The sequence below is a fragment of the Mercurialis annua genome, linkage group LG1-X (genome assembly GCF_937616625.2).
Source record: "Mercurialis annua linkage group LG1-X, ddMerAnnu1.2, whole genome shotgun sequence".
Lineage (NCBI taxonomy): Eukaryota > Viridiplantae > Streptophyta > Magnoliopsida > Malpighiales > Euphorbiaceae > Mercurialis > Mercurialis annua.
This window is the reverse complement of record NC_065570.1, coordinates 72067926-72079090: the sequence shown is the minus strand read 5'-3', so window position 1 is coordinate 72079090 and position 11165 is coordinate 72067926.

The following is an 11165-nucleotide window of genomic DNA, read 5'->3' as shown; positions in this document are numbered from 1 at the left end:
CCTTTTGTAAATCAGAAATTAAATTTACTTATCGGGGATTTTAATCACGAGATTCACGACACGATAACTATAGCAGTTAATTAAGTTGATTTCTTTGGTATTTAGAGACTATAATTAGGGTAATGTGTTGTGTGTTTTATCTGATTTTAGTCAATCATTACTGTCTCTTGACTTTGTTGCTTCAAAATAGTTATAGTGAGCTGAATCTGATCATTCCAAGCTTGTGAAAACTACATTTTTAATCTTATAGTTATTTTTAGTTGCTTAAGTTAGACACTGTTTCATGTAATTTAATTTTAATTTCGTAACAATCTAATGTTCTAAGAATATAGTAACTTCCATATCTCTCTCTCTCCTTAAAAATAGTATAAGATGTACATCACAGCGAATGTTAGTTTTCATGAGAATATCTAGTAACTTTTTTATAAAATAAAACATACAGTTTAACGTTATAGTTTATTTAATAATTTAAAATATAAATACATTGTCTACAATGGTAATTTAATCCAAACATTTTAGTTTTGAATAGTGATTAAAAAATTAGACCGAATTGGCTGGTCGAAGAAATTACACTAAAAATCGGTCCGAAAAATCAAAATTTTAATTTAATCGGATTGGAACTTTATAATAGGATTGAACATTCGGTTAAACTGGTGGTTGCTCGGTTAAACCAATCGTTAATCTGACATCCAGGCTATAAACTATGTCCAATTTTTTTTTATATATATAATTTACTCAACGTTGAACTATAAATGGAAAGCATCATCGGCTCAGCTACTAGTTTAATTTTTTAAAAGACTAGTTTTGAATAAAAAAATTATCATATGTTTAATCTTTAAGTGATTATTAATTGATTGTGTACGTTCATTCAATCGGCTAGCTATTAGATCCATCTAACTCTTAACAACTAAAGATTTAGTCCAACCAAATTAGATATGCTTGAATCAGTTGGTTGACGAGTTTTGAAATATTGGTTAAATGATTAAGGGTTTTGGTATTAAATAATTTTACCTTTAATTTTTTTAAGTTGGATTTTTCCCTTAATTATTTTTATTATTGGACAAATTTAATTTTTTGATATTGGACATTTATTTTATTTTTTTTGATATTGAGCCTTAAAAATTGATAAAGAAAATATTGATCATTGCAAATTAAGTCCAACTTTAATAATTTTACTTAATCAATTCAACCTGCTGTTAAATCGACTAAATCGGAAACCGGTTCGATTTTTAAAACACAATCCAAATCTGCTGGGGCACCTAAATAGACATATAAACCAACATCATAATAACCATTTGAGACAAATTTGCCGTCCTAAATCATTACATCATTAACGACCAACTCTGCTCTTATAATACAAAACCAAACAATGAAGACAAACCAAAGCATGTGTACATATGTTTGAGCCAGTAATGCGAGCGAGCCAACTCGCGAGAATTCAAAACTTTTTGTCGAGAAATTGATAGTACCGGGCGTACGTGGGAGCCACAAAAAGGATTTTTCATGAGGTAGCAGACGGTGTCGTATCAGTCCTTGTCCTAACATTTATTTTCTTTATATATCTTAAACACATTATGATTATTTTACCAATACCGGTAACCTAATCCCATTGACATCTGTTTTGTCTGATCTACTACGTGGATGGGTAGATGGAGGACACGTATGATCACATGGGTGACCGGCACCAGTCTGTGTTTATAGGATAATTTTAGCTGCAATTGCAGAAGGGTATGCCATATTGTAGCTGCTTCAAGTTGGATCCCATGAAATTGTCAGTGTGGGGCCCTGAATGAAAATCATAATAAAAATATTAGTTAATGTTTAATGGATCTCCAAGATTAATCAATGATTATCCCATGGATTAAGCTATTTTGGACTACATGTTAGCAACTTAATTAGCATAGTCAAGGCAAAAGGTTTAGGAAATCATAACAAGTTCAAATGTAGGATTTTTATCATTTTCCCTTTACTAAAAACCAAATGATTAAGATGTAAATTTGATACAAATATTTATATGATTAAATTAACAACAATCAAATCCGTTTTGTTGGGCTGGGATGTATACAACCTAATAAATAATACCTAACTTAACGAAAAATCTTTAGATAGACTCAGTCCATCACGTCATTTATAGACTAAATCTATTATAATATGACACGTCATTCAAATAACGGCACTGTCGTAATATTATTATTAAAAAGTGTAAAAAAATAATAAACAGAATTACAATACTGTCACTATTTTAATAATGTATCATAATATGATAGATTAGTAGACGGATGACATGGTAGACTCTACTTAAGAATCTCTCCTAATTCAACATGATAATTTTAAAAAATATTGAAAAAATAAATTCAATGTTTTAATTTTATAACAATTTAATCATATCATTTAAAATGTTATAAAATAAATTTTAACTTTTCTATTTTTTACATTTTGTAACTCAAATTGTTTTTCGACAATTTTATATATGTGTCAGTCATATTAGATAAATATATTGACTATTAAATCCTAGAGTTTTTTTAAAAAAAAAAGCATATAAAATCTTAATTTTTCGGATTGTTACACTTTATAACAGGGACAAAATTGCCGGAAAATGGATTGAGGCTACAAAATGCAAAAATAAAAAATATTAGAATTTGTTTTCTATAACATTTTGAACAATAGAATTAAATCGCTGTAAAATTAAAATGTTAGAGTTTATTTTGTATTACCTCTAACTTTAAAAGTGATTATTTTACGAGACTTTTTTTAGAGAATAAAACTATCCTAAAGTTAGAGAACCTTCCAGTCTAGACTGGCATCAATTTTTTTAATTAAAAATAAAAATAAAAATTATAGTGAACTTAGAATTAAAGAGAGAATCTAAATTCGGACAACAGACAAGTCTAAACAATAACTGGGATATGATTTACATTAAAGAAATTAAATTGCAATATACACTATATGTGAAGAGATGATTTTTAAAAATTGGAGGGAATCACAAATTATTAAATCTTCCTACACTAATTTACATATTTTAGAGATTGTAAAAAAAAAAAACAGTTACATATTTTAGAGAAGTTGAGAGGAGCGAGACCCTCTCCAGCCCCTCTTTCCATTTTAGAGAAGATTTAATTTACATATTAAATCTTCCTACACTAATTTACTCGTTAATTATGATCCTTATGATAATGTTAATTAAGACATTTGGAGCGGATGATTCATTCATTAATTAAACCAATCGAATCAATACATAAGAAATTGATGAACATATAATATACCCTTTAATAATTAATATTTAATAAATTAGTAACTCTAATAATTAATTAAATTTTAGAGAACCAAATTTAACATTACGTCCTATATAATATTCAATAAATTAATAATTTTAATATTTAATAAATTTTTAGTCCATCATATGTATTAATTATTAGAGGGTTAATTGTAGATTAGAATAGAAGCAGAAGAAGGTTTTGATAATTAAGAAAGATAATGGTAAAGAAAAGAGGATTAAAATTGGTATATTTAATGAAAAGTAGGTACAATGGCACATGACTGCACACCATTCCCAACTTTTCTTTCTTAACAGAGGTGGTGGGTTGCTGGACCCCTCCTCACATGGAGTAAAAAAAGCCTTGTGATCATAATAATTCCAGATCAGATGCTCCTTTCACTAACTATTATACTATACATTAAAACTGAAAGAAAACGACATAGTGATTTAAACGACAGAATAATAAAGCAAAAACATAGTGAGTGGAAGTATAAACGGTAAAAACGACAACAATAGGATGAAATAAAGATTGCATCACTTTCTACACTTGCTCTTTGAATACCGCCTGATAAGGTCAAATATAGAGGGAAATTAACCAATTTGCTCCTTATAAATATGCAGAGTTACATTTCAATCTTTAGAAATTAATTTCAATGATTTTATTGTTTTCTCAAAAACAAATTAATTTATTAAACTATAACATTTTATTACCAAATATTCCATCCTTCTCTTAAAAAAGGGACATTATTATATTTTTAGATGTTCCGTATAAAAAGTCCATATTTGTATTTCTGTACTAATTTACTTTGAATTTTTATTTTTACCCTTATTTCTCTTTTTTAAATTAATGGTTATAATAGTAAACATAACTTACAATACCACTATTAATAGGAGTAAAATGAAAAAAAATTAATATTTTTTTAATTCATATAAAAGCGAATGTCCCTTCTTAAACAGGACGGAGAGAGCATATTTTATTACTATAGCATAATACAAATAATCATTTTAGAATACATTTTTCCTATACAATCACCTTTGTATCATTTTTTTTAATTATACAGATAGATAAGAAAATATTTATAGGTTAAAACATTATAAATTACAAATTATGAAATAATTTATATTTAATATTGTATTTTTATGAAAATATTTATTATATATATACATATTTTATGTGTATTTTGATATCAATATAAATATATATGAAAATAAAATTAAAACTATATATATACATATTATTGATATAAACACGTAAGAAAATTTATGTTTTTTTTAATTAAAATTTTCTTTTCGTGAGCTTTTTATCATAAATTCCTTTTAATCTCAATCTGATTGGTAAAAGTTTAGAAATTCAAATAATTTTGAATATATAAATACATATAAAAAAAGATAGTCGTGTGCAACCAATTTAATAAGATACACACTCTGTTCTTTTTTTATAATTTTTAAGAAAACATGCATACTAAAAAAGTAATTTCATTTAAGTGACAAAATAATCTTATATAAATATTTTAAAAGTTAATATTTTAATATATGCTCTATCTACTACATACACTAATTAAAGTAAAGGATAACAATGAATTTTTTGAAAAAAACTTATCATTGAAATTTTTAAAGAACAAATATTTTAGAACAAAAAAAAAATCAAAAATAGATATTTAAAAGAAAACGGAGGCAGTATAACTTTACAAAATCTATTTTTTAAAATATAAATATATTAAGAAAAAACGATTATATACAACTTAAAAATAAATATCTTTCTATTACTAACATTTTGTCTCATACTAGGTAAAAAGAAAAAAGAACAATGTTAAAAATAATTCTACAAACTAATGTAAAAGAAGTGCCAACATCATTATGTAAATATTATTTATTTTGATATAAAAAATAAACAAAAGTTATGCCAAAATATTCAAATTTTTTTACATTTAATATTTATTAAATTAATAAGTTTATGAAAATAACATAGTATTATATATTTTTTCTGTTTAACCTTTGTTAATGGCAGTGGAGTATTGCATACATTTTTTTTAAAAAAGACTAGAAAAAGGATAAAAGAAAAAAATGAATATAAAATATTCTAAAAATATGAATGAGACTTTTAAAATAAGACATTCAATAATAGACAAAAACTTTCTAAAATGGATCAAAAATAATTTTAACTTAAATTATATTCAGTCTACAATTATTTTAAAATTTTATATTATTTAATATAAATTAACAACTTCAAACTTAATAATTTAAATTAATTTGTAATATATATTAATATTTCTTTATTTGGATATTATATTTTTTTATCAATAATTTTTTTAATGCAACTGATTAAGGTACTTAATTGTATTTTAATGAAATAATTTAATTTCTAAAATTAATATTTTGCATTAATAAAAATACTTGAAACACTCATTAATATTTTATTTAAAATAATTCATTAAAATAATATTAATTATTTAATTTAGGCCTAATGATCCAAAAAAGTCAAACGTTTGGCGGAAAACCTTGTCATGTCCAAATTTTTAATGTCTCGATAATATTCAATTATGTTTTATACTGTCTCAAAAATGTCCTAAGTTAAAAAAAAGGATGTGTTGATGCTGATGTGTTATTAATATGGCCCAAAAAAGTCGAACGTTTAACGAAAGTTTCTTTTATATTCAAATCTTAAAATGTTTTTCATATGGAAAATATGTGAAAGTCAACGTCAACGATACGTCAGCATTAGTACACTTGGGTTGGGACATTTTTAAAGCGATGTAATGTGAAATATTTTAATAATTTAAAAATAACAGATACTTTTGATAAATTTTTGTCCTTTTTTGTTCATTAAACCTTTAATTTATGATAAAATGGCCAAGCAACGCTGGACTATTTTGCTAGTTTCAATTACAATCCATGTGGACCTTTAAGTTATCGACATCCAAGGCTATGTTGTCCGATATTAGGGCCGTATATCGGTTGGTTCAGTTCGATTTGAAATCGACCAAAATCGAACAATTAAAATTTGTAATTTTTTTGAATTGAATTATAAATGCGGATTACACCAAATTGAACTGAAAAGCGGATATTGAATTTGTATATAATTATAAACCGGACCGAACAATACTCATTAAATAATCCAACTATAATTATAATTTCGGTTCAGTTTGATTCGGTCTTACAGTACGGTTTGATTTTTACACACCCTATTGGATATGTTAGACTAATAGAATAGGTAAATATTTTTCATTATAGATATATAAACATCATCGGTCAATCAATAAATTATACTTGTGACCCTCTGAGAGTATGTGGATCAAACTAAATCGAAATAAAATTTTAACTTTTAAAATAAAATTGAACAAATTTTAGAATAGCTATAATTTTTCAAATAAAATCAAAATAAATTGAACTAGTCAATTCAATTGATTTTTTCAAATATATTAAAATTTTCAAGTCAATTTGTAAAACTAAACTAAATTAAATTTTAGTTATTAATTGGATTTGATTTTGTTCCTGGGTCGGTTTCTGCACACCTCAGAATATTGAGTAAATGACAAAACTATTCAAAAAAAGGAAGAAAATAACAAAAATGCTAAATTTGTTGAAATATTACACCAGCACCTAAAAAAATTGAAACTTTACATTTAATACCTTTCAAATGAGAATGCAACACATGGCACACTCAAAACAAATGAAAAAAGTCAAAAACGTGTCAAAATTGGTCAAAAACGCGTCAGATCTGCGCCTGACGCGCGCTCAGACATGTGCTTGACACGCGTGTCAAACAAATGCATCAGTCACACGTTAAATATTCAAACATGTATCATTTATGTATTTGTTATGTATCCGCAATGTATCAGAAATATTTTTTATTATCATTTTTCTTTATTTTTAAAACAATTATAAATATATAAATACACACACACACATATATATATTATTTATATTCATTATTTATATGCCTCTAAGGTATATGTATAATATATTTTAAATTAAAAGATACATGTATTATATATTTTAAAAATACATAAATTATGTTATAAAAAAGTATCTATAAAAAAATGTGTCTTCCTATTACATGTTCGATGCTTGCATTGTTTTTTTGTTAATAACTATTTTAAATTTTGAAATAAATAATTCTTTTATTTAAATTCATTTGAGCTGTATTTGAGTTATATATTTAACGCATTGAATATATAACTTATGAGTAGTTGAAATTTATCTATAACATATATTAAAATAAAAAATATGCCACATGCTCAGTAAATTGTAGAAATTATTTATCAATGATACGTATTAAGGATATATTTATCATGTTTTAATTGTATATGAAAGATGTATCTAAAAATACATCTACAAGACATATATATTTATATAATATATATTTAAATATTCTTTGAACTGTTTCTGATATGTATTGATGATGTATCAAAATTGTATAGGAGATGTACCGAACATGTATCTCGAATGTATTGAGGTACCACTATTGACGAGAAGACGCATATCAAGGATATATTTATCATGTATAAATTATATATTAAAAAATTACCTAATAAATACATCTAAAAACATATCAAACACGTTTAATGAATTAATATATATTTAAAAATAAATATATTTGAGATGTTTCTGACAGGTATCTGATATGTATAACATATGTATCAAAAATGTATCTCGAAAACAGTCACATACTATATTACTATTAATGAAACTTATTGAAAAAATATATCTCTGATACATCTATGCAACACATTTGATACATAATTTTATAATTATTTAATGTAACAATATAAAAAACGATATATTTACATCTCAAATACATAAATAATATATCTCAAGTACATATAAAATAGCATATATATGTATATAAAATTAACATTAAAAAATAATAAATTCTGAGATAATAAATCATATATATATATATATAATAGAAATATTTATAATTTTCATACAGATAAAAAATAAAATTTTAAAATAAATTGGATACATTTTGTATACATCTTAAAGAAAATTTAGATATTTAAAAAAAAAAGTAAAACAGTGTACTAAACTATTCAGTGAAGACATTGTTGAAATCATAAAGTACAAACAAAAAACAAATAAGAGAATTTAACAACTAATAATATACTAATCTATATCACATAATGTATAAAAAATAAAAAATAATATAAATATATGATACAGTTTAAATACATAAATTACACATCATTCATACATAGTGCTATCATATTTTATAAGAAATACAATGCCATTCTTATAAAATAAATAAATAAATTGAATTATATTCTATTAAATTATACGAATTATATATAACTCTAATAATCATAATACAAATTCAGTGTTTTAAAACTTTAGTGGTTTAATGACTAACATTCACAAAAATAAAAATAAAATTATCTAATATAATAAATTTAAAATTATCTAATATATCTGAAATGTATCGAAAATGTATTTGAGATGTATTGAAAATGTATCAAATGGTGATTTTCCAACTTGCTGTTGCTTCATAAAGCCTAGAAATTAAGTCTGCATGCTTCAAGGAAAAAAAACACTTGATTTAGGTATTACTCTGTGAGCTTCAGATTATCCTAGTATATGGCTTATTGGCATAAATCATTCAATATAAACATAATTTATGATTTTTTTACCCTTCATGATCCAAATTGCAATAATATCATCACTAGAACTCAATACCTATGTAAAAAAACACTACATAACATTCAAGTGCCACTTCAAGATTTATACACTAAACAATAATAACACACTCAATCCACTAAATCATAACTCAAAATGAAATGACCAAATAAACAAGCAGAGCAATAAAGTAAAAAAAAAGATAAAGTTGAAATTATAATGATAAGGTCCCAAATACACCTGCAATATCTGTAACAGTAATGGCAAATGATAACACAATCCACAGATCAATTTTCCAGATTTAAAACAACCCAAAATCCATATTTCAAGTTAAATTCTCAAACACAGCAAAAAAACCCACAAAAAGCTTTGATCTTTATTTTTCAAAACAAATCCAAAATTACGCATTAATCAAACATAAACAAAAACCAAAGATTATACCCCAAACAAAACCCATTTCTTTCAACACCCAATACACAAATTTAAAAAACCAATCACTATAATAATGCAGGTTAGTCAATAGTAATCTCCATCAGTGTCTTTTTTTTTGTTTTAGCTTTCTACTGACAAACTCTTTTTTCACCCACCAGAGCCAAAATCCCCACTCAAACTTCATCTCTATCCCACATCTCACTTACTTCACAAGTGCTCCACCACCCACGCCTCTCCTTCAACTCCACCGTCTCCGCTAACCCTTTCCACCGCACTCTCTCCTTAACCCCGTGCCGCCCCTCCGACCCTTCAAACGCCGCCGCCATTCGTCGAGCTTCCATCGTCTAGCTGCACAATGACCTCCGAGTCCACGCCGCCATTCGTCGAGCTTCCACCGTCGACCCTTCAAACGCCGCCGCCATTAGCTGTATTGTAATAATAATTAGATTCATCTATATTTCATAGATCTTGAATAAAAAAGTTTACAGAAAAAAGAGAGAGAGAAGAACAATGGAGAGAGAAAATTATGAGTTAGAAAAAAAACATAATAAAAAATGACAAGTGTAAGGATAAGATTAATTATGTAGGAGATGTAATATTTTACCGTTTTTAGCTCATAAATGTAAAGAAAAAGTTAGCATTGATGAAAGAATTTGACAGCCTTAACATTTTTATAATAAAGGCCCTTATTTAGCCCATATGTGTAATTTTCTCCAGAATATTCCAAGGAAACAAGGATATTAACATTATAAAATGGGCTCAAAGTGTGGTGTTGAGTTTGGACCCAGGATCATTTTCCTGCCCGAGCTGGGCCTACAACCTTCATAATTAGTCCAAGTAATTTCCAACAGAAAGTTAATGGGATGGGAGCATTGAGAGCAACTGATGGAAGCAAAGTAAAGTATACGATTTTGGTAAAAGAAAATGATGATACGTGGGTGATTATAATACTTTATCAATTATGACAATCTTGGTGTAAAAAACGATAGAAATAAGTTCAATCTCAACGTGCATTACAACAATCATTCACTCAACACCATTCTTTGGTTAGTACCTCCTATAGCTCCTCTGGCCGGCTATGCAATGCTTGTACTGTCTCTGACTATTATATATATGAACAAAGGATCATTTATCCCCTCATATTGACACTCAAAATCAAAAAGGTCAATTGTAGGAATACCGGACTAAAGACCCCACAACTATGGCGAACCGTTTCAAAAACCCCCTCTGACAAAAAAAGAGAGTGAATTTTATAATAAATCACAATTTATTCTAATTAATCATAATTAAACCAAATTAAATTAGGGATTTTTTTGGACTTTTTCAATAACTACACCAAATTAAATTAGGGATTCTTTTGGATTTTTTTTCAATTAATCATATAATTAAACTCTAATTAACCTTAATTAAAACACTAATATATCTAATTAAACCATAACTGAACCTAATTATCCACTCCTTTTTTAAAAAAACAATTGATATGATATTGAAACTTTTAAAAATAATAAGAAAATGACTGGAATTTATAATTTTTTAAAGAATAAAATAATTTTAAAGAGTATTTTTAAACTTTTTTTTATACTAATTGGAGAATGTGTTAACTCTGGGGTGAGAATGGGAGGGTGTCAGAGGGTGTATTTGAAACGGTGAGTTACAATTGTGGGTTTTTTGTCCGGTTTTTCTACAATTGACATTTTTAATATTTGGTGGAGAGCAGAAGACTATCAAATTGTTATATCTAATAATTTTCTACGTGGATATTTTTATTTTATTTTTTTGATTTTGAGAAATTAAACTTCAAAATATTATATGTAACTTTGATTAGACTAAGTCTACATAAGAATTTCTCCATGGCTAACTCTGG